Consider the following 27,271-nt stretch of genomic DNA (forward strand, 5'->3'; position numbering starts at 1 on the left):
AAAGGGTCCAAGTGGATGCCCCTTCCTTTTTAGGGTGGGTCCTGCTGACTATCATAGGATTGCTTGTAAAAGTGGCCAGGGTCAGAGGAAAAGCTGCCAACACTTCTTAGCGTTCTCTATAGATGCAGTTATTTTCTGTGTCTGTAATTTCGGCCTTTTCCCAGAAGTCTCTATTCTGCCTATGCAAATTAACAAAAGCAGTGCTTATTCCTCACTTGCTCAAATGTCCTTCCTGTCCAGAAAGCTCTGATTAAGCATGCTTATTTTCTTTTTCTGGGATATTTTAAATTGTTTCGCTGTCCAGTCTGTGAGCAGTAGAAAGCTGCTTATTATGCCAGGTTTTGATGAATCCCCAAGGTGCAAGTACAGAGGAATATATCAGTCTGTAGGATATGGAACTTTTAGCTAACACATCACAATATGTGATGCTTGCCAAGAAAACACTACATTCTGGAGCGCTGATGATCAGAACATTCTGCTCCTGAAGGATAGAAAAGACAGCTTGATTGAAATAAAGTCTGTTTATATTGACGCTCTCTCTCTCCCTATATATACATACATGCGTACACACACACACACAGGTATGTCATGCATTTCTTCAGATTTGTTTCAACCATTTACCATTTATTGGAGAATCCCTACTTTTCAAGTGACTGCAAATGAAGTCATCTCTGGCACTTTTTGTGCAAAGTAAGAGACACACATGGCACCTTTTTATAAAAGTCATCGGTTTCTTTGTTACTGTGTACTTTCAAAGCATGGGGCTTTCACACGTCAGGTAAACCTGATTACCACTACACAACAAAAGCAGATGCAGCTTTCTTATCTATGTCGTGATAGAACAGTTGTGAATTGAGTAGAAGAAGGGCCCTGATGTGATACTTATTACATGCTTCCTGTAAGATAGTCAAACATGCAGGCTAGGAAGGAAGATGCAAATATCAATGTATTAGAAAAACACCTAAAGGCGAGTGATATGCTTTCATTCATGCATGGCTAGGAAAAATCGCCATACTGTTGCAAACATTCTTACACCACCAACTGGAAATAAATGATTCTGACATTAAACGTAAAGGTGACAATGCATTTGTATCATCACCTTGAGAAGGATCATCTTGGAATTGAGCCGAGGGCCTCTGCACTCAAAGCCAGAAACACTCCACTAAAATAGGATTCCTGTTGGTGCCAACAATTCTTCATGTTAATGCTTGTTCTAGGTGAGCAGCGAACCGATTGCAGGGCTCTTTTGAAAGCAAGGTCTGAGAACCAACAGATACATCCACACGCCGATTACTTTAGTGTTTTGAGAGAATTCCCTTTCTTGGAACGAGATTGCATGAAATAATCTTCAGGGCTTGGACAATTCCATGGCAAAACGGCACCTATCAACATTGTAGCCAACACAATATAACAACTGTTTCTGCCCGGTTTCGAACCGGGGACCTTTCGCGTGTGAGGCGAACGTGATAACCACTACACTACAGAAACAGATACCTACAGTTGATTTTTCTGTAATGAAACTGCTCCGAACTGGCTATTCCATGGGCCTCTGGCTTTAGATTTAATTCATGCAACCTGCCCGACATCCCTAGCTGAACGCTCGTACATGCCATGCAAGACCGGATGTTTGGTATTAGCTCAGACTGGGCAGGGCTGAAGCATGAGACTCTAGCAAAGAATTATCCACTACTGCAAAGAAAAAATTGATGTTGGCTTTGAAACGCAAACTTCAAAACAACTTGAAAAGAGTACCAAGAAAAGGGCTCGTCCGGGATTTGAACCCGGGACCTCTCGCACCCAAAGCGAGAATCATACCCCTAGACCAACGAGCCCTCAAAACCCTCTTACCTCTCAAAAGCCAATACCGGCTCTAAGCCCGCAATGAAGATCATGCTGGTATCTTTATGATGCTTGGTCTGTGAATACGCATGAAAGTCAGTCTCAACTTACCCTTTCTCAAACGATAGCACTATCATTTACAAGTGTCTCCTTTTATTTCGTCCCAGCTTTGGACACGTCTTACAGGAAGTCAGCCCTTATTTATATATTTCTGCAGTGGCTGAAGCTTAATGAGAAAGAGTAACAAGTTGTTCATAACAACATAAGAAACACATTGTGCATTTTCTCTCAAATACTCCTTCACTTTGTGCCAATAGAAATACCAAGGTGAATACCTAGGCCACAGATTCAAGCTAAAGATCTTCCTGCTGAATGCAAGGCGCAATAAAAACTGCATATCGCTGGACTAAAGCATTCCTTGCATAGCCTCTAACATCATAACATAACTGAGCTGCTAGCAGCAAGCTAACCAATACCTTTCTGAAATGAGAATTACATGTGCTTATCTGCTCAATCAGTGCTCGATCAGGCTCGATGAGGCGAGACTTAGAAAAGGTGGAAAGGGTCCAAGTGGATGCCCCTTCCTTTTTAGGGTGGGTCCTGCTGACTATCATAGGATTGCTTGTAAAAGTGGCCAGGGTCAGAGGAAAAGCTGCCAACACTTCTTAGCGTTCTCTATAGATGCAGCCATTTTCTGTGTCTGTAATTTCGGCCTTTTCCCAGAAGTCTCTATTCTGCCTATGCAAATTAACAAAAGCAGTGCTTATTCCTCACTTGCTCAAATGTCCTTCCTGTCCAGAAAGCTCTGATTAAGCATGCTTATTTGCTTTTTCTGGGATATTTTAAATTGTTTCGCTGTCCAGTCTGTGGCAGTAGAAAGCTGCTTATTATGCCAGGTTTTGATGAATCCCCAAGGTGCAAGTACAGAGGAATATATCAGTCTGTAGGATATGGAACTTTTAGCTAACACATCACAATATGTGATGCTTGCCAAGAAAACACTACATTCTGGAGCGCTGATGATCAGAACATTCTGCTCCTGAAGGATAGAAAAGACAGCTTGATTGAAATAAAGTCTGTTTATATTGACGCTCTCTCTCTCCCTATATATACATACATGCGTACACACACACACACACAGGTATGTCATGCATTTCTTCAGATTTGTTTCAACCATTTACCATTTATTGGAGAATCCCTACTTTTCAAGTGACTGCAAATGAAGTCATCTCTGGCACTTTTTGTGCAAAGTAAGAGACACACATGGCACCTTTTTATAAAAGTCATCGGTTTCTTTGTTACTGTGTACTTTCAAAGCATGGGGCTTTCACACGTCAGGTAAACCTGATTACCACTACACAACAAAAGCAGATGCAGCTTTCTTATCTATGTTGTGATAGAACAGTTGTGAATTGAGTAGAAGAAGGGCCCTGATGTGATACTTATTACATGCTTCCTGTAAGATAGTCAAACATGCAGGCTAGGAAGGAAGATGCAAATATCAATGTATTAGAAAAACACCTAAAGGCGAGTGATATGCTTTCATTCATGCATGGCTAGGAAAAATCGCCATACTGTTGCAAACATTCTTACACCACCAACTGGAAATAAATGATTCTGAAATTAAACGTAAAGGTGACAATGCATTTGTATCATCACCTTGAGAAGGATCATCTTGGAATTGAGCCGAGGGCCTCTGCACTCAAAGCCAGAAACACTCCACTAAAATAAGATTCCTGTTGGTGCCAACAATTCTTCATGTTAATGCTTGTTCTAGGTGAGCAGCGAACCGATTGCAGGGCTCTTTTGAAAGCAAGGTCTGAGAACCAACAGATACATCCACACGCCGATTACTTTAGTGTTTTGAGAGAATTCCCTTTCTTGGAACGAGATTGCATGAAATAATCTTCAGGGCTTGGACAATTCCATGGCAAAACGGCACCTATCAACATTGTAGCCAACACAATATAACAACTGTTTCTGCCCGGTTTCGAACCAGGGACCTTTCGCGTGTGAGGCGAACGTGATAACCACTACACTACAGAATCAGATACCTACAGTTGATTTTTCTGCAATGAAACTGCTCCGAACTGGCTATTCCATGGGCCTCTGGCTTTAGATTTAATTCATGCAACCTGCCCGACATCCCTAGCTGAACGCTCGTACATGCCATGCAAGACCAGATGTTTGGTATTAGCTCAGACTGGGCAGGGCTGAAGCATGAGACTCTAGCAAAGAATTATCCACTACTGCAAAGAAAAAATTGATGTTGGCTTTGAAACGCAAACTTCAAAACAACTTGAAAAGAGTACCAAGAAAAGGGCTCGTCCGCGATTTGAACCCGGGACCTCTCGCACCCAAAGCGAGAATCATACCCCTAGACCAACGAGCCCTCAAAATCCTCTTACCTCTCAAAAGCCAATACCGGCTCTAAGCCCGCAATGAAGATCATGCTGGTATCTTTATGATGCTTGGTCTGTGAATACGCATGAAAGTCAGTCTCAACTTACCCTTTCTCAAACGATAGCACTATCATTTACAAGTGTCTCCTTTTATTTTGTCCCAGCTTTGGACACGTCTTACAGGAAGTCAGCCCTTATTTATATATTTCTGCAGTGGCTGAAGCTTAATGAGAAAGAGTAACAAGTTGTTCATAACAACATAAGAAACACATTGTGCATTTTCTCTCAAATACTCCTTCACTTTGTGCCAATAGAAATACCAAGGTGAATACCTAGGCCACAGATTCAAGCTAAAGATCTTCCTGCTGAATGCAAGGCGCAATAAAAACTGCATATCGCTGGACTAAAGCATTCCTTGCATAGCCTCTAACATCATAACATAACTGAGCTGCTAGCAGCAAGCTAACCAATACCTTTCTGAAATGAGAATTACATGTGCTTATCTGCTCAATCAGTGCTCAATCGGCTCGATCAGGCGAGACTTAGAAAAGGTGGAAAGGGTCCAAGTGGATGCCCCTTCCTTTTTAGGGTGGGTCCTGCTGACTATCATAGGATTGCTTGTAAAAGTGGCCAGGGTCAGAGGAAAAGCTGCCAACACTTCTTAGCGTTCTCTATAGATGCAGTTATTTTCTGTGTCTGTAATTTCGGCCTTTTCCCAGAAGTCTCTATTCTGCCTATGCAAATTAACAAAAGCAGTGCTTATTCCTCACTTGCTCAAATGTCCTTCCTGTCCAGAAAGCTCTGATTAAGCATGCTTATTTTCTTTTTCTGGGATATTTTAAATTGTTTCGCTGTCCAGTCTGTGAGCAGTAGAAAGCTGCTTATTATGCCAGGTTTTGATGAATCCCCAAGGTGCAAGTACAGAGGAATATATCAGTCTGTAGGATATGGAACTTTTAGCTAACACATCACAATATGTGATGCTTGCCAAGAAAACACTACATTCTGGAGCGCTGATGATCAGAACATTCTGCTCCTGAAGGATAGAAAAGACAGCTTGATTGAAATAAAGTCTGTTTATATTGACGCTCTCTCTCTCCCTATATATACATACATGCGTACACACACACACACAGGTATGTCATGCATTTCTTCAGATTTGTTTCAACCATTTACCATTTATTGGAGAATCCCTACTTTTCAAGTGACTGCAAATGAAGTCATCTCTGGCACTTTTTGTGCAAAGTAAGAGACACACATGGCACCTTTTTATAAAAGTCATCGGTTTCTTTGTTACTGTGTACTTTCAAAGCATGGGGCTTTCACACGTCAGGTAAACCTGATTACCACTACACAACAAAAGCAGATGCAGCTTTCTTATCTATGTCGTGATAGAACAGTTGTGAATTGAGTAGAAGAAGGGCCCTGATGTGATACTTATTACATGCTTCCTGTAAGATAGTCAAACATGCAGGCTAGGAAGGAAGATGCAAATATCAATGTATTAGAAAAACACCTAAAGGCGAGTGATATGCTTTCATTCATGCATGGCTAGGAAAAATCGCCATACTGTTGCAAACATTCTTACACCACCAACTGGAAATAAATGATTCTGACATTAAACGTAAAGGTGACAATGCATTTGTATCATCACCTTGAGAAGGATCATCTTGGAATTGAGCCGAGGGCCTCTGCACTCAAAGCCAGAAACACTCCACTAAAATAGGATTCCTGTTGGTGCCAACAATTCTTCATGTTAATGCTTGTTCTAGGTGAGCAGCGAACCGATTGCAGGGCTCTTTTGAAAGCAAGGTCTGAGAACCAACAGATACATCCACACGCCGATTACTTTAGTGTTTTGAGAGAATTCCCTTTCTTGGAACGAGATTGCATGAAATAATCTTCAGGGCTTGGACAATTCCATGGCAAAACGGCACCTATCAACATTGTAGCCAACACAATATAACAACTGTTTCTGCCCGGTTTCGAACCGGGGACCTTTCGCGTGTGAGGCGAACGTGATAACCACTACACTACAGAAACAGATACCTACAGTTGATTTTTCTGTAATGAAACTGCTCCGAACTGGCTATTCCATGGGCCTCTGGCTTTAGATTTAATTCATGCAACCTGCCCGACATCCCTAGCTGAACGCTCGTACATGCCATGCAAGACCGGATGTTTGGTATTAGCTCAGACTGGGCAGGGCTGAAGCATGAGACTCTAGCAAAGAATTATCCACTACTGCAAAGAAAAAATTGATGTTGGCTTTGAAACGCAAACTTCAAAACAACTTGAAAAGAGTACCAAGAAAAGGGCTCGTCCGGGATTTGAACCCGGGACCTCTCGCACCCAAAGCGAGAATCATACCCCTAGACCAACGAGCCCTCAAAATCCTCTTACCTCTCAAAAGCCAATACCGGCTCTAAGCCCGCAATGAAGATCATGCTGGTATCTTTATGATGCTTGGTCTGTGAATACGCATGAAAGTCAGTCTCAACTTACCCTTTCTCAAACGATAGCACTATCATTTACAAGTGTCTCCTTTTATTTCGTCCCAGCTTTGGACACGTCTTACAGGAAGTCAGCCCTTATTTATATATTTCTGCAGTGGCTGAAGCTTAATGAGAAAGAGTAACAAGTTGTTCATAACAACATAAGAAACACATTGTGCATTTTCTCTCAAATACTCCTTCACTTTGTGCCAATAGAAATACCAAGGTGAATACCTAGGCCACAGATTCAAGCTAAAGATCTTCCTGCTGAATGCAAGGCGCAATAAAAACTGCATATCGCTGGACTAAAGCATTCCTTGCATAGCCTCTAACATCATAACATAACTGAGCTGCTAGCAGCAAGCTAACCAATACCTTTCTGAAATGAGAATTACATGTGCTTATCTGCTCAATCAGTGCTCGATCAGGCTCGATGAGGCGAGACTTAGAAAAGGTGGAAAGGGTCCAAGTGGATGCCCCTTCCTTTTTAGGGTGGGTCCTGCTGACTATCATAGGATTGCTTGTAAAAGTGGCCAGGGTCAGAGGAAAAGCTGCCAACACTTCTTAGCGTTCTCTATAGATGCAGCCATTTTCTGTGTCTGTAATTTCGGCCTTTTCCCAGAAGTCTCTATTCTGCCTATGCAAATTAACAAAAGCAGTGCTTATTCCTCACTTGCTCAAATGTCCTTCCTGTCCAGAAAGCTCTGATTAAGCATGCTTATTTGCTTTTTCTGGGATATTTTAAATTGTTTCGCTGTCCAGTCTGTGGCAGTAGAAAGCTGCTTATTATGCCAGGTTTTGATGAATCCCCAAGGTGCAAGTACAGAGGAATATATCAGTCTGTAGGATATGGAACTTTTAGCTAACACATCACAATATGTGATGCTTGCCAAGAAAACACTACATTCTGGAGCGCTGATGATCAGAACATTCTGCTCATGAAGGATAGAAAAGACAGCTTGATTGAAATAAAGTCTGTTTATATTGACGCTCTCTCTCTCCCTATATATACATACATGCGTACACACACACACACACAGGTATGTCATGCATTTCTTCAGATTTGTTTCAACCATTTACCATTTATTGGAGAATCCCTACTTTTCAAGTGACTGCAAATGAAGTCATCTCTGGCACTTTTTGTGCAAAGTAAGAGACACACATGGCACCTTTTTATAAAAGTCATCGGTTTCTTTGTTACTGTGTACTTTCAAAGCATGGGGCTTTCACACGTCAGGTAAACCTGATTACCACTACACAACAAAAGCAGATGCAGCTTTCTTATCTATGTTGTGATAGAACAGTTGTGAATTGAGTAGAAGAAGGGCCCTGATGTGATACTTATTACATGCTTCCTGTAAGATAGTCAAACATGCAGGCTAGGAAGGAAGATGCAAATATCAATGTATTAGAAAAACACCTAAAGGCGAGTGATATGCTTTCATTCATGCATGGCTAGGAAAAATCGCCATACTGTTGCAAACATTCTTACACCACCAACTGGAAATAAATGATTCTGAAATTAAACGTAAAGGTGACAATGCATTTGTATCATCACCTTGAGAAGGATCATCTTGGAATTGAGCCGAGGGCCTCTGCACTCAAAGCCAGAAACACTCCACTAAAATAAGATTCCTGTTGGTGCCAACAATTCTTCATGTTAATGCTTGTTCTAGGTGAGCAGCGAACCGATTGCAGGGCTCTTTTGAAAGCAAGGTCTGAGAACCAACAGATACATCCACACGCCGATTACTTTAGTGTTTTGAGAGAATTCCCTTTCTTGGAACGAGATTGCATGAAATAATCTTCAGGGCTTGGACAATTCCATGGCAAAACGGCACCTATCAACATTGTAGCCAACACAATATAACAACTGTTTCTGCCCGGTTTCGAACCAGGGACCTTTCGCGTGTGAGGCGAACGTGATAACCACTACACTACAGAATCAGATACCTACAGTTGATTTTTCTGTAATGAAACTGCTCCGAACTGGCTATTCCATGGGCCTCTGGCTTTAGATTTAATTCATGCAACCTGCCCGACATCCCTAGCTGAACGCTCGTACATGCCATGCAAGACCAGATGTTTGGTATTAGCTCAGACTGGGCAGGGCTGAAGCATGAGACTCTAGCAAAGAATTATCCACTACTGCAAAGAAAAAATTGATGTTGGCTTTGAAACGCAAACTTCAAAACAACTTGAAAAGAGTACCAAGAAAAGGGCTCATCCGCGATTTGAACCCGGGACCTCTCGCACCCAAAGCGAGAATCATACCCCTAGACCAACGAGCCCTCAAAATCCTCTTACCTCTCAAAAGCCAATACCGGCTCTAAGCCCGCAATGAAGATCATGCTGGTATCTTTATGATGCTTGGTCTGTGAATACGCATGAAAGTCAGTCTCAACTTACCCTTTCTCAAACGATAGCACTATCATTTACAAGTGTCTCCTTTTATTTCGTCCCAGCTTTGGACACGTCTTACAGGAAGTCAGCCCTTATTTATATATTTCTGCAGTGGCTGAAGCTTAATGAGAAAGAGTAACAAGTTGTTCATAACAACATAAGAAACACATTGTGCATTTTCTCTCAAATACTCCTTCACTTTGTGCCAATAGAAATACCAAGGTGAATACCTAGGCCACAGATTCAAGCTAAAGATCTTCCTGCTGAATGCAAGGCGCAATAAAAACTGCATATCGCTGGACTAAAGCATTCCTTGCATAGCCTCTAACATCATAACATAACTGAGCTGCTAGCAGCAAGCTAACCAATACCTTTCTGAAATGAGAATTACATGTGCTTATCTGCTCAATCAGTGCTCAATCAGGCTCGATCAGGCGAGACTTAGAAAAGGTGGAAAGGGTCCAAGTGGATGCCCCTTCCTTTTTAGGGTGGGTCCTGCTGACTATCATAGGATTGCTTGTAAAAGTGGCCAGGGTCAGAGGAAAAGCTGCCAACACTTCTTAGCGTTCTCTATAGATGCAGTTATTTTCTGTGTCTGTAATTTCGGCCTTTTCCCAGAAGTCTCTATTCTGCCTATGCAAATTAACAAAAGCAGTGCTTATTCCTCACTTGCTCAAATGTCCTTCCTGTCCAGAAAGCTCTGATTAAGCATGCTTATTTTCTTTTTCTGGGATATTTTAAATTGTTTCGCTGTCCAGTCTGTGAGCAGTAGAAAGCTGCTTATCATGCCAGGTTTTGATGAATCCCCAAGGTGCAAGTACAGAGGAATATATCAGTCTGTAGGATATGGAACTTTTAGCTAACACATCACAATATGTGATGCTTGCCAAGAAAACACTACATTCTGGAGCGCTGATGATCAGAACATTCTGCTCCTGAAGGATAGAAAAGACAGCTTGATTGAAATAAAGTCTGTTTATATTGACGCTCTCTCTCTCCCTATATATACATACATGCGTACACACACACACACAGGTATGTCATGCATTTCTTCAGATTTGTTTCAACCATTTACCATTTATTGGAGAATCCCTACTTTTCAAGTGACTGCAAATGAAGTCATCTCTGGCACTTTTTGTGCAAAGTAAGAGACACACATGGCACCTTTTTATAAAAGTCATCGGTTTCTTTGTTACTGTGTACTTTCAAAGCATGGGGCTTTCACACGTCAGGTAAACCTGATTACCACTACACAACAAAAGCAGATGCAGCTTTCTTATCTATGTCGTGATAGAACAGTTGTGAATTGAGTAGAAGAAGGGCCCTGATGTGATACTTATTACATGCTTCCTGTAAGATAGTCAAACATGCAGGCTAGGAAGGAAGATGCAAATATCAATGTATTAGAAAAACACCTAAAGGCGAGTGATATGCTTTCATTCATGCATGGCTAGGAAAAATCGCCATACTGTTGCAAACATTCTTACACCACCAACTGGAAATAAATGATTCTGACATTAAACGTAAAGGTGACAATGCATTTGTATCATCACCTTGAGAAGGATCATCTTGGAATTGAGCCGAGGGCCTCTGCACTCAAAGCCAGAAACACTCCACTAAAATAGGATTCCTGTTGGTGCCAACAATTCTTCATGTTAATGCTTGTTCTAGGTGAGCAGCGAACCGATTGCAGGGCTCTTTTGAAAGCAAGGTCTGAGAACCAACAGATACATCCACACGCCGATTACTTTAGTGTTTTGAGAGAATTCCCTTTCTTGGAACGAGATTGCATGAAATAATCTTCAGGGCTTGGACAATTCCATGGCAAAACGGCACCTATCAACATTGTAGCCAACACAATATAACAACTGTTTCTGCCCGGTTTCGAACCGGGGACCTTTCGCGTGTGAGGCGAACGTGATAACCACTACACTACAGAAACAGATACCTACAGTTGATTTTTCTGTAATGAAACTGCTCCGAACTGGCTATTCCATGGGCCTCTGGCTTTAGATTTAATTCATGCAACCTGCCCGACATCCCTAGCTGAACGCTCGTACATGCCATGCAAGACCGGATGTTTGGTATTAGCTCAGACTGGGCAGGGCTGAAGCATGAGACTCTAGCAAAGAATTATCCACTACTGCAAAGAAAAAATTGATGTTGGCTTTGAAACGCAAACTTCAAAACAACTTGAAAAGAGTACCAAGAAAAGGGCTCGTCCGGGATTTGAACCCGGGACCTCTCGCACCCAAAGCGAGAATCATACCCCTAGACCAACGAGCCCTCAAAATCCTCTTACCTCTCAAAAGCCAATACCGGCTCTAAGCCCGCAATGAAGATCATGCTGGTATCTTTATGATGCTTGGTCTGTGAATACGCATGAAAGTCAGTCTCAACTTACCCTTTCTCAAACGATAGCACTATCATTTACAAGTGTCTCCTTTTATTTCGTCCCAGCTTTGGACACGTCTTACAGGAAGTCAGCCCTTATTTATATATTTCTGCAGTGGCTGAAGCTTAATGAGAAAGAGTAACAAGTTGTTCATAACAACATAAGAAACACATTGTGCATTTTCTCTCAAATACTCCTTCACTTTGTGCCAATAGAAATACCAAGGTGAATACCTAGGCCACAGATTCAAGCTAAAGATCTTCCTGCTGAATGCAAGGCGCAATAAAAATTGCATATCGCTGGACTAAAGCATTCCTTGCATAGCCTCTAACATCATAACATAACTGAGCTGCTAGCAGCAAGCTAACCAATACCTTTCTGAAATGAGAATTACATGTGCTTATCTGCTCAATCAGTGCTCGATCAGGCTCGATGAGGCGAGACTTAGAAAAGGTGGAAAGGGTCCAAGTGGATGCCCCTTCCTTTTTAGGGTGGGTCCTGCTGACTATCATAGGATTGCTTGTAAAAGTGGCCAGGGTCAGAGGAAAAGCTGCCAACACTTCTTAGCGTTCTCTATAGATGCAGCCATTTTCTGTGTCTGTAATTTCGGCCTTTTCCCAGAAGTCTCTATTCTGCCTATGCAAATTAACAAAAGCAGTGCTTATTCCTCACTTGCTCAAATGTCCTTCCTGTCCAGAAAGCTCTGATTAAGCATGCTTATTTGCTTTTTCTGGGATATTTTAAATTGTTTCGCTGTCCAGTCTGTGGCAGTAGAAAGCTGCTTATTATGCCAGGTTTTGATGAATCCCCAAGGTGCAAGTACAGAGGAATATATCAGTCTGTAGGATATGGAACTTTTAGCTAACACATCACAATATGTGATGCTTGCCAAGAAAACACTACATTCTGGAGCGCTGATGATCAGAACATTCTGCTCCTGAAGGATAGAAAAGACAGCTTGATTGAAATAAAGTCTGTTTATATTGACGCTCTCTCTCTCCCTATATATACATACATGCGTACACACACACACACACAGGTATGTCATGCATTTCTTCAGATTTGTTTCAACCATTTACCATTTATTGGAGAATCCCTACTTTTCAAGTGACTGCAAATGAAGTCATCTCTGGCACTTTTTGTGCAAAGTAAGAGACACACATGGCACCTTTTTATAAAAGTCATCGGTTTCTTTGTTACTGTGTACTTTCAAAGCATGGGGCTTTCACACGTCAGGTAAACCTGATTACCACTACACAACAAAAGCAGATGCAGCTTTCTTATCTATGTTGTGATAGAACAGTTGTGAATTGAGTAGAAGAAGGGCCCTGATGTGATACTTATTACATGCTTCCTGTAAGATAGTCAAACATGCAGGCTAGGAAGGAAGATGCAAATATCAATGTATTAGAAAAACACCTAAAGGCGAGTGATATGCTTTCATTCATGCATGGCTAGGAAAAATCGCCATACTGTTGCAAACATTCTTACACCACCAACTGGAAATAAATGATTCTGAAATTAAACGTAAAGGTGACAATGCATTTGTATCATCACCTTGAGAAGGATCATCTTGGAATTGAGCCGAGGGCCTCTGCACTCAAAGCCAGAAACACTCCACTAAAATAAGATTCCTGTTGGTGCCAACAATTCTTCATGTTAATGCTTGTTCTAGGTGAGCAGCGAACCGATTGCAGGGCTCTTTTGAAAGCAAGGTCTGAGAACCAACAGATACATCCACACGCCGATTACTTTAGTGTTTTGAGAGAATTCCCTTTCTTGGAACGAGATTGCATGAAATAATCTTCAGGGCTTGGACAATTCCATGGCAAAACGGCACCTATCAACATTGTAGCCAACACAATATAACAACTGTTTCTGCCCGGTTTCGAACCAGAGACCTTTCGCGTGTGAGGCGAACGTGATAACCACTACACTACAGAATCAGATACCTACAGTTGATTTTTCTGTAATGAAACTGCTCCGAACTGGCTATTCCATGGGCCTCTGGCTTTAGATTTAATTCATGCAACCTGCCCGACATCCCTAGCTGAACGCTCGTACATGCCATGCAAGACCAGATGTTTGGTATTAGCTCAGACTGGGCAGGGCTGAAGCATGAGACTCTAGCAAAGAATTATCCACTACTGCAAAGAAAAAATTGATGTTGGCTTTGAAACGCAAACTTCAAAACAACTTGAAAAGAGTACCAAGAAAAGGGCTCGTCCGCGATTTGAACCCGGGACCTCTCGCACCCAAAGCGAGAATCATACCCCTAGACCAACGAGCCCTCAAAATCCTCTTACCTCTCAAAAGCCAATACCGGCTCTAAGCCCGCAATGAAGATCATGCTGGTATCTTTATGATGCTTGGTCTGTGAATACGCATGAAAGTCAGTCTCAACTTACCCTTTCTCAAACGATAGCACTATCATTTACAAGTGTCTCCTTTTATTTCGTCCCAGCTTTGGACACGTCTTACAGGAAGTCAGCCCTTATTTATATATTTCTGCAGTGGCTGAAGCTTAATGAGAAAGAGTAACAAGTTGTTCATAACAACATAAGAAACACATTGTGCATTTTCTCTCAAATACTCCTTCACTTTGTGCCAATAGAAATACCAAGGTGAATACCTAGGCCACAGATTCAAGCTAAAGATCTTCCTGCTGAATGCAAGGCGCAATAAAAACTGCATATCGCTGGACTAAAGCATTCCTTGCATAGCCTCTAACATCATAACATAACTGAGCTGCTAGCAGCAAGCTAACCAATACCTTTCTGAAATGAGAATTACATGTGCTTATCTGCTCAATCAGTGCTCGATCAGGCTCGATCAGGCGAGACTTAGAAAAGGTGGAAAGGGTCCAAGTGGATGCCCCTTCCTTTTTAGGGTGGGTCCTGCTGACTATCATAGGATTGCTTGTAAAAGTGGCCAGGGTCAGAGGAAAAGCTGCCAACACTTCTTAGCGTTCTCTATAGATGCAGCCATTTTCTGTGTCTGTAATTTCGGCCTTTTCCCAGAAGTCTCTATTCTGCCTATGCAAATTAACAAAAGCAGTGCTTATTCCTCACTTGCTCAAATGTCCTTCCTGTCCAGAAAGCTCTGATTAAGCATGCTTATTTTCTTTTTCTGGGATATTTTAAATTGTTTCGCTGTCCAGTCTGTGAGCAGTAGAAAGCTGCTTATCATGCCAGGTTTTGATGAATCCCCAAGGTGCAAGTACAGAGGAATATATCAGTCTGTAGGATATGGAACTTTTAGCTAACACATCACAATATGTGATGCTTGCCAAGAAAACACTACATTCTGGAGCGCTGATGATCAGAACATTCTGCTCCTGAAGGATAGAAAAGACAGCTTGATTGAAATAAAGTCTGTTTATATTGACGCTCTCTCTCTCCCTATATATACATACATGCGTACACACACACACACAGGTATGTCATGCATTTCTTCAGATTTGTTTCAACCATTTACCATTTATTGGAGAATCCCTACTTTTCAAGTGACTGCAAATGAAGTCATCTCTGGCACTTTTTGTGCAAAGTAAGAGACACACATGACACCTTTTTATAAAAGTCATCGGTTTCTTTGTTACTGTGTACTTTCAAAGCATGGGGCTTTCACACGTCAGGTAAACCTGATTACCACTACACAACAAAAGCAGATGCAGCTTTCTTATCTATGTCGTGATAGAACAGTTGTGAATTGAGTAGAAGAAGGGCCCTGATGTGATACTTATTACATGCTTCCTGTAAGATAGTCAAGCATGCAGGCTAGGAAGGAAGATGCAAATATCAATGTATTAGAAAAACACCTAAAGGCGAGTGATATGCTTTCATTCATGCATGGCTAGGAAAAATCGCCATACTGTTGCAAACATTCTTACACCACCAACTGGAAATAAATGATTCTGACATTAAACGTAAAAGTGACAATGCATTTGTATCATCACCTTGAGAAGGATCATCTTCGAATTGAGCCGAGGGCCTCTGCACTCAAAGCCAGAAACACTCCACTAAAATAGGATTCCTGTTGGTGCCAACAATTCTTCATGTTAATGCTTGTTCTAGGTGAGCAGCGAACCGATTGCAGGGCTCTTTTGAAAGCAAGGTCTGAGAACCAACAGATACATCCACACGCTGATTACTTTAGTGTTTTGAGAGAATTCCCTTTCTTGGAACGAGATTGCATGAAATAATCTTCAGGGCTTGGACAATTCCATGGCAAAATGGCACCTATCAACATTGTAGCCAACACAATATAACAACTGTTTCTGCCCGGTTTCGAACCGGGGACCTTTCGCGTGTGAGGCGAACGTGATAACCACTACACTACAGAAACAGATACCTACAGTTGATTTTTCTGTAATGAAACTGCTCCGAACTGGCTATTCCATGGGCCTCTGGCTTAAGATTTAATTCATGCAACCTGCCCGACATCCCTAGCTGAACGCTCGTACATGCCATGCAAGACCAGATGTTTGGTATTAGCTCAGACTGGGCAGGGCTGAAGCATGAGACTCTAGCAAAGAATTATCCACTACTGCAAAGAAAAAATTGATGTTGGCTTTGAAACGCAAACTTCAAAACAACTTGAAAAGAGTACCAAGAAAAGGGCTCGTCCGGGCTTTGAACCCGGGACCTCTCGCACCCAAAGCGAGAATCATACCCCTAGACCAACGAGCCCTCAAAATCCTCTTACCTCTCAAAAGCCAATACCGGCTCTAAGCCCGCAATGAAGATCATGCTGGTATCTTTATGATGCTTGGTCTGTGAATACGCATGAAAGTCAGTCTCAACTTACCCTTTCTCAAACGATAGCACTATCATTTACAAGTGTCTCCTTTTATTTCGTCCCAGCTTTGGACACGTCTTACAGGAAGTCAGCCCTTATTTATATATTTCTGCAGTGGCTGAAGCTTAATGAGAAAGAGTAACAAGTTGTTCATAACAACATAAGAAACACATTGTGCATTTTCTCTCAAATATTCCTTCACTTTGTGCCAATAGAAATACCAAGGTGAATACCTAGGCCACAGATTCAAGCTAAAGATCTTCCTGCTGAATGCAAGGCGCAATAAAAACTGCATATCGCTGGACTAAAGCATTCCTTGCATAGCCTCTAACATCATAACATAACTGAGCTGCTAGCAGCAAGCTAACCAATACCTTTCTGAAATGAGAATTACATGTGCTTATCTGCTCAATCAGTGCTCGATCAGGCTCGATCAGGCGAGACTTAGAAAAGGTGGAAAGGGTCCAAGTGGATGCCCCTTCCTTTTTAGGGTGGGTCCTGCTGACTATCATAGGATTGCTTGTAAAAGTGGCCAGGGTCAGAGGAAAAGCTGCCAACACTTCTTAGCGTTCTCTATAGATGCAGTTATTTTCTGTGTCTGTAATTTCGGCCTTTTCCCAGAAGTCTCTATTCTGCCTATGCAAATTAACAAAAGCAGTGCTTATTCCTCACTTGCTCAAATGTCCTTCCTGTCCAGAAAGCTCTGATTAAGCATGCTTATTTTCTTTTTCTGGGATATTTTAAATTGTTTCGCTGTCCAGTCTGTGAGCAGTAGAAAGCTGCTTATTATGCCAGGTTTTGATGAATCCCCAAGGTGCAAGTACAGAGGAATATATCAGTCTGTAGGATATGGAACTTTTAGCTAACACATCACAATATGTGATGCTTGCCAAGAAAACACTACATTCTGGAGCGCTGATGATCAGAACATTCTGCTCCTGAAGGATAGAAAAGACAGCTTGATTGAAATAAAGTCTGTTTATATTGACGCTCTCTCTCTCCCTATATATACATACATGCGTACACACACACACACAGGTATGTCATGCATTTCTTCAGATTTGTTTCAACCATTTACCATTTATTGGAGAATCCCTACTTTTCAAGTGACTGCAAATGAAGTCATCTCTGGCACTTTTTGTGCAAAGTAAGAGACACACATGGCACCTTTTTATAAAAGTCATCGGTTTCTTTGTTACTGTGTACTTTCAAAGCATGGGGCTTTCACACGTCAGGTAAACCTGATTACCACTACACAACAAAAGCAGATGCAGCTTTCTTATCTATGTCGTGATAGAACAGTTGTGAATTGAGTAGAAGAAGGGCCCTGATGTGATACTTATTACATGCTTCCTGTAAGATAGTCAAACATGCAGGCTAGGAAGGAAGATGCAAATATCAATGTATTAGAAAAACACCTAAAGGCGAGTGATATGCTTTCATTCATGCATGGCTAGGAAAAATCGCCATACTGTTGCAAACATTCTTACACCACCAACTGGAAATAAATGATTCTGACATTAAACGTAAAGGTGACAATGCATTTGTATCATCACCTTGAGAAGGATCATCTTGGAATTGAGCCGAGGGCCTCTGCACTCAAAGCCAGAAACACTCCACTAAAATAGGATTCCTGTTGGTGCCAACAATTCTTCATGTTAATGCTTGTTCTAGGTGAGCAGCGAACCGATTGCAGGGCTCTTTTGAAAGCAAGGTCTGAGAACCAACAGATACATCCACACGCCGATTACTTTAGTGTTTTGAGAGAATTCCCTTTCTTGGAACGAGATTGCATGAAATAATCTTCAGGGCTTGGACAATTCCATGGCAAAACGGCACCTATCAACATTGTAGCCAACACAATATAACAACTGTTTCTGCCCGGTTTCGAACCGGGGACCTTTGGCGTGTGAGGCGAACGTGATAACCACTACACTACAGAAACAGATACCTACAGTTGATTTTTCTGTAATGAAACTGCTCCGAACTGGCTATTCCATGGGCCTCTGGCTTTAGATTTAATTCATGCAACCTGCCCGACATCCCTAGCTGAACGCTCGTACATGCCATGCAAGACCGGATGTTTGGTATTAGCTCAGACTGGGCAGGGCTGAAGCATGAGACTCTAGCAAAGAATTATCCACTACTGCAAAGAAAAAATTGATGTTGGCTTTGAAACGCAAACTTCAAAACAACTTGAAAAGAGTACCAAGAAAAGGGCTCGTCCGGGATTTGAACCCGGGACCTCTCGCACCCAAAGCGAGAATCATACCCCTAGACCAACGAGCCCTCAAAATCCTCTTACCTCTCAAAAGCCAATGCCGGCTCTAAGCCCGCAATGAAGATCATGCTGGTATCTTTATGATGCTTGGTCTGTGAATACGCATGAAAGTCAGTCTCAACTTACCCTTTCTCAAACGATAGCACTATCATTTACAAGTGTCTCCTTTTATTTCGTCCCAGCTTTGGACACGTCTTACAGGAAGTCAGCCCTTATTTATATATTTCTGCAGTGGCTGAAGCTTAATGAGAAAGAGTAACAAGTTGTTCATAACAACATAAGAAACACATTGTGCATTTTCTCTCAAATACTCCTTCACTTTGTGCCAATAGAAATACCAAGGTGAATACCTAGGCCACAGATTCAAGCTAAAGATCTTCCTGCTGAATGCAAGGCGCAATAAAAATTGCATATCGCTGGACTAAAGCATTCCTTGCATAGCCTCTAACATCATAACATAACTGAGCTGCTAGCAGCAAGCTAACCAATAACTTTCTGAAATGAGAATTACATGTGCTTATCTGCTCAATCAGTGCTCAATTAGGCTCGATCAGGCGAGACTTAGAAAAGGTGGAAAGGGTCCAAGTGGATGCCCCTTCCTTTTTAGGGTGGGTCCTGCTGACTATCATAGGATTGCTTGTAAAAGTGGCCAGGGTCAGAGGAAAAGCTGCCAAAACTTCTTAGCGTTCTCTATAGATGCAGCCATTTTCTGTGTCTGTAATTTCCGCCTTTTCCCAGAAGTCTCTATTCTGCCTATGCAAATTAACAAAAGCAGTGCTTATTCCTCACTTGCTCAAATGTCCTTCCTGTCCAGAAAGCTCTGATTAAGCATGCTTATTTTCTTTTTCTGGGATATTTTAAATTGTTTCGCTGTCCAGTCTGTGAGCAGTAGAAAGCTGCTTATTATGCCAGGTTTTGATGAATCCCCAAGGTGCAAGTACAGAGGAATATATCAGTCTGTAGGATATGGAACTTTTAGCTAACACATCACAATATGTGATGCTTGCCAAGAAAACACTACATTCTGGAGCGCTGATGATCAGAACATTCTGCTCCTGAAGGATAGAAAAGACAGCTTGATTGAAATAAAGTCTGTTTATATTGACGCTCTCTCTCTCCCTATATATACATACATGCGTACACACACACACACAGGTATGTCATGCATTTCTTCAGATTTGTTTCAACCATTTACCATTTATTGGAGAATCCCTACTTTTCAAGTGACTGCAAATGAAGTCATCTCTGGCACTTTTTGTGCAAAGTAAGAGACAAACATGGCACCTTTTTATAAAAGTCATCGGTTTCTTTGTTACTGTGTACTTTCAAAGCATGGGGCTTTCACACGTCAGGTAAACCTGATTACCACTACACAACAAAAGCAGATGCAGCTTTCTTATCTATGTCTTGATAGAACAGTTGTGAATTGAGTAGAAGAAGGGCCCTGATGTGATACTTATTACATGCTTCCTGTAAGATAGTCAAACATGCAGGCTAGGAAGGAAGATGCAAATATCAATGTATTAGAAAAACACCTAAAGGCGAGTGATATGCTTTCATTCATGCATGGCTAGGAAAAATCGCCATACTGTTGCAAACATTCTTACACCACCAACTGGAAATAAATGATTCTGACATTAAACGTAAAGGTGACAATGCATTTGTATCATCACCTTGAGAAGGATCATCTTGGAATTGAGCCGAGGGCCTCTGCACTCAAAGCCAGAAACACTCCACTAAAATAGGATTCCTGTTGGTGCCAACAATTCTTCATGTTAATGCTTGTTCTAGGTGAGCAGCGAACCGATTGCAGGGCTCTTTTGAAAGCAAGGTCTGAGAACCAACAGATACATCCACACGCCGATTACTTTAGTGTTTTGAGAGAATTCCCTTTCTTGGAACGAGATTGCATGAAATAATCTTCAGGGCTTGGACAATTCCATGGCAAAACGGCACTAATCAACATTGTAGCCAACACAATATAACAACTGTTTCTGCCCAGTTTCGAACCGGGGACCTTTCGCGTGTGAGGCGAACGTGATAACCACTACACTACAGAAACAGATACCTACAGTTGATTTTTCTGTAATGAAACTGCTCCGAACTGGCTATTCCATGGGCCTCTGGCTTTAGATTTAATTCATGCAACCTGCCCGACATCCCTAGCTGAACGCTCGTACATGCCATGCAAGACCGGATGTTTGGTATTAGCTCAGACTGGGCAGGGCTGAAGCATGAGACTCTAGCAAAGAATTATCCACTACTGCAAAGAAAAAATTGATGTTGGCTTTGAAACGCAAACTTCAAAACAACTTGAAAAGAGTACCAAGAAAAGGGCTCGTCCGGGATTTGAACCCGGGACCTCTCGCACCCAAAGCGAGAATCATACCCCTAGACCAACGAGCCCTCAAAATCCTCTTACCTCTCAAAAGCCAATACCGGCTCTAAGCCCGCAATGAAGATCATGCTGGTATCTTTATGATGCTTGGTCTGTGAATACGCATGAAAGTCAGTCTCAACTTACCCTTTCTCAAACGATAGCACTATCATTTACAAGTGTCTCCTTTTATTTCGTCCCAGCTTTGGACACGTCTTACAGGAAGTCAGCCCTTATTTATATATTTCTGCAGTGGCTGAAGCTTAATGAGAAAGAGTAACAAGTTGTTCATAACAACATAAGAAACACATTGTGCATTTTCTCTCAAATACTCCTTCACTTTGTGCCAATAGAAATACCAAGGTGAATACCTAGGCCACAGATTCAAGCTAAAGATCTTCCTGCTGAATGCAAGGCGCAATAAAAACTGCATATCGCTGGACTAAAGCATTCCTTGCATAGCCTCTAACATCATAACATAACTGAGCTGCTAGCAGCAAGCTAAGCAATACCTTTCTGAAATGAGAATTAAATGTGCTTATCTGCTCAATCAGTGCTCGATCAGGCTCGATCAGGCGAGACTTAGAAAAGGTGGAAAGGGTCCAAGTGGATGCCCCTTCCTTTTTAGGGTGGGTCCTGCTGACTATCATAGGATTGCTTGTAAAAGTGGCCAGGGTCAGAGGAAAAGCTGCCAACACTTCTTAGCGTTCTCTATAGATGCAGCCATTTTCTGTGTCTGTAATTTCGGCCTTTTCCCAGAAGTCTCTATTCTGCCTAAGCAAATTAACAAAAGCAGTGCTTATTCCTCACTTGCTCAAATGTCCTTCCTGTCCAGAAAGCTCTGATTAAGCATGCTTATTTTCTTTTTCTGGGATATTTTAAATTGTTTCGCTGTCCAGTCTGTGGCAGTAGAAAGCTGCTTATGATGCCAGGTTTTGATGAATCCCCAAGGTGCAAGTACAGAGGAATATATCAGTCTGTAGGATATGGAACTTTTAGCTAACACATCACAATATGTGATGCTTGCCAAGAAAACACTACATTCTGGAGCGCTGATGATCAGAACATTCTGCTCCTGAAGGATAGAAAAGACAGCTTGATTGAAATAAAGTCTGTTTATATTGACGCTCTCTCTCTCCCTATATATACATACATGCGTACACACACACACACAGGTATGTCATGCATTTCTTCAGATTTGTTTCAACCATTTACCATTTATTGGAGAATCCCTACTTTTCAAGTGACTGCAAATGAAGTCATCTCTGGCACTTTTTGTGCAAAGTAAGAGACACACATGGCACCTTTTTATAAAAGTCATCGGTTTCTTTGTTACTGTGTACTTTCAAAGCATGGGGCTTTCACACGTCAGGTAAACCTGATTACCACTACACAACAAAAGCAGATGCAGCTTTCTTATCTATGTCGTGATAGAACAGTTGTGAATTGAGTAGAAGAAGGGCCCTGATGTGATACTTATTACATGCTTCCTGTAAGATAGTCAAACATGCAGGCTAGGAAGGAAGATGCAAATATCAATGTATTAGAAAAACACCTAAAGGCGAGTGATATGCTTTCATTCATGCATGGCTAGGAAAAATCGCCATACTGTTGCAAACATTCTTACACCACCAACTGGAAATAAATGATTCTGACATTAAACGTAAAGGTGACAATGCATTTGTATCATCACCTTGAGAAGGATCATCTTGGAATTGAGCCGAGGGCCTCTGCACTCAAAGCCAGAAACACTCCACTAAAATAAGATTCCTGTTGGTGCCAACAATTCTTCATGTTAATGCTTGTTCTAGGTGAGCAGCGAACCGATTGCAGGGCTCTTTTGAAAGCAAGGTCTGAGAACCAACAGATACATCCACACGCCGATTACTTTAGTGTTTTGAGAGAATTCCCTTTCTTGGAACGAGATTGCATGAAATAATCTTCAGGGCTTGGACAATTCCATGGCAAAACGGCACCTATCAACATTGTAGCCAACACAATATAACAACTGTTTCTGCCCGGTTTCGAACCGGGGACCTTTCGCGTGTGAGGCGAACGTGATAACCACTACACTACAGAAACAGATACCTACAGTTGATTTTTCTGTAATGAAACTGCTCCGAACTGGCTATTCCATGGGCCTCTGGCTTTAGATTTAATTCATGCAACCTGCCCGACATCCCTAGCTGAACGCTCGTACATGCCATGCAAGACCAGATGTTTGGTATTAGCTCAGACTGGGCAGGGCTGAAGCATGAGACTCTAGCAAAGAATTATCCACTACTGCAAAGAAAAAATTGATGTTGGCTTTGAAACGCAAACTTCAAAACAACTTGAAAAGAGTACCAAGAAAAGGGCTCGTCCGGGCTTTGAACCCGGGACCTCTCGCACCCAAAGCGAGAATCATACCCCTAGACCAACGAGCCCTCAAAATCCTCTTACCTCTCAAAAGCCAATACCGGCTCTAAGCCCGCAATGAAGATCATGCTGGTATCTTTATGATGCTTGGTCTGTGAATACGCATGAAAGTCAGTCTCAACTTACCCTTTCTCAAACGATAGCACTATCATTTACAAGTGTCTCCTTTTATTTCGTCCCAGCTTTGGACACGTCTTACAGGAAGTCAGCCCTTATTTATATATTTCTGCAGTGGCTGAAGCTTAATGAGAAAGAGTAACAAGTTGTTCATAACAACATAAGAAACACATTGTGCATTTTCTCTCAAATATTCCTTCACTTTGTGCCAATAGAAATACCAAGGTGAATACCTAGGCCACAGATTCAAGCTAAAGATCTTCCTGCTGAATGCAAGGCGCAATAAAAACTGCATATCGCTGGACTAAAGCATTCCTTGCATAGCCTCTAACATCATAACATAACTGAGCTGCTAGCAGCAAGCTAACCAATACCTTTCTGAAATGAGAATTACATGTGCTTATCTGCTCAATCAGTGCTCGATCAGGCTCGATCAGGCGAGACTTAGAAAAGGTGGAAAGGGTCCAAGTGGATGCCCCTTCCTTTTTAGGGTGGGTCCTGCTGACTATCATAGGATTGCTTGTAAAAGTGGCCATGGTCAGAGGAAAAGCTGCCAACACTTCTTAGCGTTCTCTATAGATGCAGTTATTTTCTGTGTCTGTAATTTCGGCCTTTTCCCAGAAGTCTCTATTCTGCCTATGCAAATTAACAAAAGCAGTGCTTATTCCTCACTTGCTCAAATGTCCTTCCTGTCCAGAAAGCTCTGATTAAGCATGCTTATTTTCTTTTTCTGGGATATTTTAAATTGTTTCGCTGTCCAGTCTGTGAGCAGTAGAAAGCTGCTTATTATGCCAGGTTTTGATGAATCCCCAAGGTGCAAGTACAGAGGAATATATCAGTCTGTAGGATATGGAACTTTTAGCTAACACATCACAATATGTGATGCTTGCCAAGAAAACACTACATTCTGGAGCGCTGATGATCAGAACATTCTGCTCCTGAAGGATAGAAAAGACAGCTTGATTGAAATAAAGTCTGTTTATATTGACGCTCTCTCTCTCCCTATATATACATACATGCGTACACACACACACACAGGTATGTCATGCATTTCTTCAGATTTGTTTCAACCATTTACCATTTATTGGAGAATCCCTACTTTTCAAGTGACTGCAAATGAAGTCATCTCTGGCACTTTTTGTGCAAAGTAAGAGACACACATGGCACCTTTTTATAAAAGTCATCGGTTTCTTTGTTACTGTGTACTTTCAAAGCATGGGGCTTTCACACGTCAGGTAAACCTGATTACCACTACACAACAAAAGCAGATGCAGCTTTCTTATCTATGTCGTGATAGAACAGTTGTGAATTGAGTAGAAGAAGGGCCCTGATGTGATACTTATTACATGCTTCCTGTAAGATAGTCAAACATGCAGGCTAGGAAGGAAGATGCAAATATCAATGTATTAGAAAAACACCTAAAGGCGAGTGATATGCTTTCATTCATGCATGGCTAGGAAAAATCGCCATACTGTTGCAAACATTCTTACACCACCAACTGGAAATAAATGATTCTGACATTAAACGTAAAGGTGACAATGCATTTGTATCATCACCTTGAGAAGGATCATCTTGGAATTGAGCCGAGGGCCTCTGCACTCAAAGCCAGAAACACTCCACTAAAATAGGATTCCTGTTGGTGCCAACAATTCTTCATGTTAATGCTTGTTCTAGGTGAGCAGCGAACCGATTGCAGGGCTCTTTTGAAAGCAAGGTCTGAGAACCAACAGATACATCCACACGCCGATTACTTTAGTGTTTTGAGAGAATTCCCTTTCTTGGAACGAGATTGCATGAAATAATCTTCAGGGCTTGGACAATTCCATGGCAAAACGGCACCTATCAACATTGTAGCCAACACAATATAACAACTGTTTCTGCCCGGTTTCGAACCGGGGACCTTTGGCGTGTGAGGCGAACGTGATAACCACTACACTACAGAAACAGATACCTACAGTTGATTTTTCTGTAATGAAACTGCTCCGAACTGGCTATTCCATGGGCCTCTGGCTTTAGATTTAATTCATGCAACCTGCCCGACATCCCTAGCTGAACGCTCGTACATGCCATGCAAGACCGGATGTTTGGTATTAGCTCAGACTGGGCAGGGCTGAAGCATGAGACTCTAGCAAAGAATTATCCACTACTGCAAAGAAAAAATTGATGTTGGCTTTGAAACGCAAACTTCAAAACAACTTGAAAAGAGTACCAAGAAAAGGGCTCGTCCGGGATTTGAACCCGGGACCTCTCGCACCCAAAGCGAGAATCATACCCCTAGACCAACGAGCCCTCAAAATCCTCTTACCTCTCAAAAGCCAATGCCGGCTCTAAGCCCGCAATGAAGATCATGCTGGTATCTTTATGATGCTTGGTCTGTGAATACGCATGAAAGTCAGTCTCAACTTACCCTTTCTCAAACGATAGCACTATCATTTACAAGTGTCTCCTTTTATTTCGTCCCAGCTTTGGACACGTCTTACAGGAAGTCAGCCCTTATTTATATATTTCTGCAGTGGCTGAAGCTTAATGAGAAAGAGTAACAAGTTGTTCATAACAACATAAGAAACACATTGTGCATTTTCTCTCAAATACTCCTTCACTTTGTGCCAATAGAAATACCAAGGTGAATACCTAGGCCACAGATTCAAGCTAAAGATCTTCCTGCTGAATGCAAGGCGCAATAAAAATTGCATATCGCTGGACTAAAGCATTCCTTGCATAGCCTCTAACATCATAACATAACTGAGCTGCTAGCAGCAAGCTAACCAATAACTTTCTGAAATGAGAATTACATGTGCTTATCTGCTCAATCAGTGCTCAATTAGGCTCGATCAGGCGAGACTTAGAAAAGGTGGAAAGGGTCCAAGTGGATGCCCCTTCCTTTTTAGGGTGGGTCCTGCTGACTATCATAGGATTGCTTGTAAAAGTGGCCAGGGTCAGAGGAAAAGCTGCCAAAACTTCTTAGCGTTCTCTATAGATGCAGCCATTTTCTGTGTCTGTAATTTCCGCCTTTTCCCAGAAGTCTCTATTCTGCCTATGCAAATTAACAAAAGCAGTGCTTATTCCTCACTTGCTCAAATGTCCTTCCTGTCCAGAAAGCTCTGATTAAGCATGCTTATTTTCTTTTTCTGGGATATTTTAAATTGTTTCGCTGTCCAGTCTGTGAGCAGTAGAAAGCTGCTTATTATGCCAGGTTTTGATGAATCCCCAAGGTGCAAGTACAGAGGAATATATCAGTCTGTAGGATATGGAACTTTTAGCTAACACATCACAATATGTGATGCTTGCCAAGAAAACACTACATTCTGGAGCGCTGATGATCAGAACATTCTGCTCCTGAAGGATAGAAAAGACAGCTTGATTGAAATAAAGTCTGTTTATATTGACGCTCTCTCTCTCCCTATATATACATACATGCGTACACACACACACACAGGTATGTCATGCATTTCTTCAGATTTGTTTCAACCATTTACCATTTATTGGAGAATCCCTACTTTTCAAGTGACTGCAAATGAAGTCATCTCTGGCACTTTTTGTGCAAAGTAAGAGACAAACATGGCACCTTTTTATAAAAGTCATCGGTTTCTTTGTTACTGTGTACTTTCAAAGCATGGGGCTTTCACACGTCAGGTAAACCTGATTACCACTACACAACAAAAGCAGATGCAGCTTTCTTATCTATGTCTTGATAGAACAGTTGTGAATTGAGTAGAAGAAGGGCCCTGATGTGATACTTATTACATG

General features: G+C 41.7%; 11 non-coding genes across 11 annotated transcripts; all 11 read right to left on the bottom strand.

Moving 5' to 3' along the window:
- Window positions 1–1,415: 1,415 nt before the first annotated feature.
- Window positions 1,416–1,488, bottom strand: TRNAV-CAC (transfer RNA valine (anticodon CAC)). The gene has a single exon. It is a non-coding gene; the product is annotated as a tRNA-Val (tRNA).
- Window positions 1,489–1,760: 272 nt separating this feature from the next.
- Window positions 1,761–1,832, bottom strand: TRNAP-UGG (transfer RNA proline (anticodon UGG)). The gene has a single exon. It is a non-coding gene; the product is annotated as a tRNA-Pro (tRNA).
- A 4,379-nt stretch (window positions 1,833–6,211) lies between these two features.
- Window positions 6,212–6,284, bottom strand: TRNAV-CAC (transfer RNA valine (anticodon CAC)). Its single transcript has one exon. It is a non-coding gene; the product is annotated as a tRNA-Val (tRNA).
- A 272-nt stretch (window positions 6,285–6,556) lies between these two features.
- On the bottom strand, window positions 6,557–6,628 carry TRNAP-UGG (transfer RNA proline (anticodon UGG)). Its single transcript has one exon. It is a non-coding gene; the product is annotated as a tRNA-Pro (tRNA).
- A 4,380-nt stretch (window positions 6,629–11,008) lies between these two features.
- Window positions 11,009–11,081, bottom strand: TRNAV-CAC (transfer RNA valine (anticodon CAC)). Its single transcript has one exon. It is a non-coding gene; the product is annotated as a tRNA-Val (tRNA).
- Window positions 11,082–11,353: 272 nt separating this feature from the next.
- TRNAP-UGG (transfer RNA proline (anticodon UGG)) lies at window positions 11,354–11,425 on the bottom strand. The gene has a single exon. It is a non-coding gene; the product is annotated as a tRNA-Pro (tRNA).
- A 4,380-nt stretch (window positions 11,426–15,805) lies between these two features.
- On the bottom strand, window positions 15,806–15,878 carry TRNAV-CAC (transfer RNA valine (anticodon CAC)). The gene has a single exon. It is a non-coding gene; the product is annotated as a tRNA-Val (tRNA).
- Window positions 15,879–18,548: 2,670 nt separating this feature from the next.
- TRNAP-UGG (transfer RNA proline (anticodon UGG)) lies at window positions 18,549–18,620 on the bottom strand. Its single transcript has one exon. It is a non-coding gene; the product is annotated as a tRNA-Pro (tRNA).
- A 2,326-nt stretch (window positions 18,621–20,946) lies between these two features.
- Window positions 20,947–21,018, bottom strand: TRNAP-UGG (transfer RNA proline (anticodon UGG)). Its single transcript has one exon. It is a non-coding gene; the product is annotated as a tRNA-Pro (tRNA).
- Window positions 21,019–22,998: 1,980 nt separating this feature from the next.
- TRNAV-CAC (transfer RNA valine (anticodon CAC)) lies at window positions 22,999–23,071 on the bottom strand. Its single transcript has one exon. It is a non-coding gene; the product is annotated as a tRNA-Val (tRNA).
- Window positions 23,072–25,741: 2,670 nt separating this feature from the next.
- TRNAP-UGG (transfer RNA proline (anticodon UGG)) lies at window positions 25,742–25,813 on the bottom strand. Its single transcript has one exon. It is a non-coding gene; the product is annotated as a tRNA-Pro (tRNA).
- Between the last annotated feature and the right edge of the window lie 1,458 nt (window positions 25,814–27,271).

Source organism: Triturus cristatus, chromosome 8 (genome assembly GCF_964204655.1).
Source record: "Triturus cristatus chromosome 8, aTriCri1.1, whole genome shotgun sequence".
NCBI classification, from domain to species: domain Eukaryota; kingdom Metazoa; phylum Chordata; class Amphibia; order Caudata; family Salamandridae; genus Triturus; species Triturus cristatus.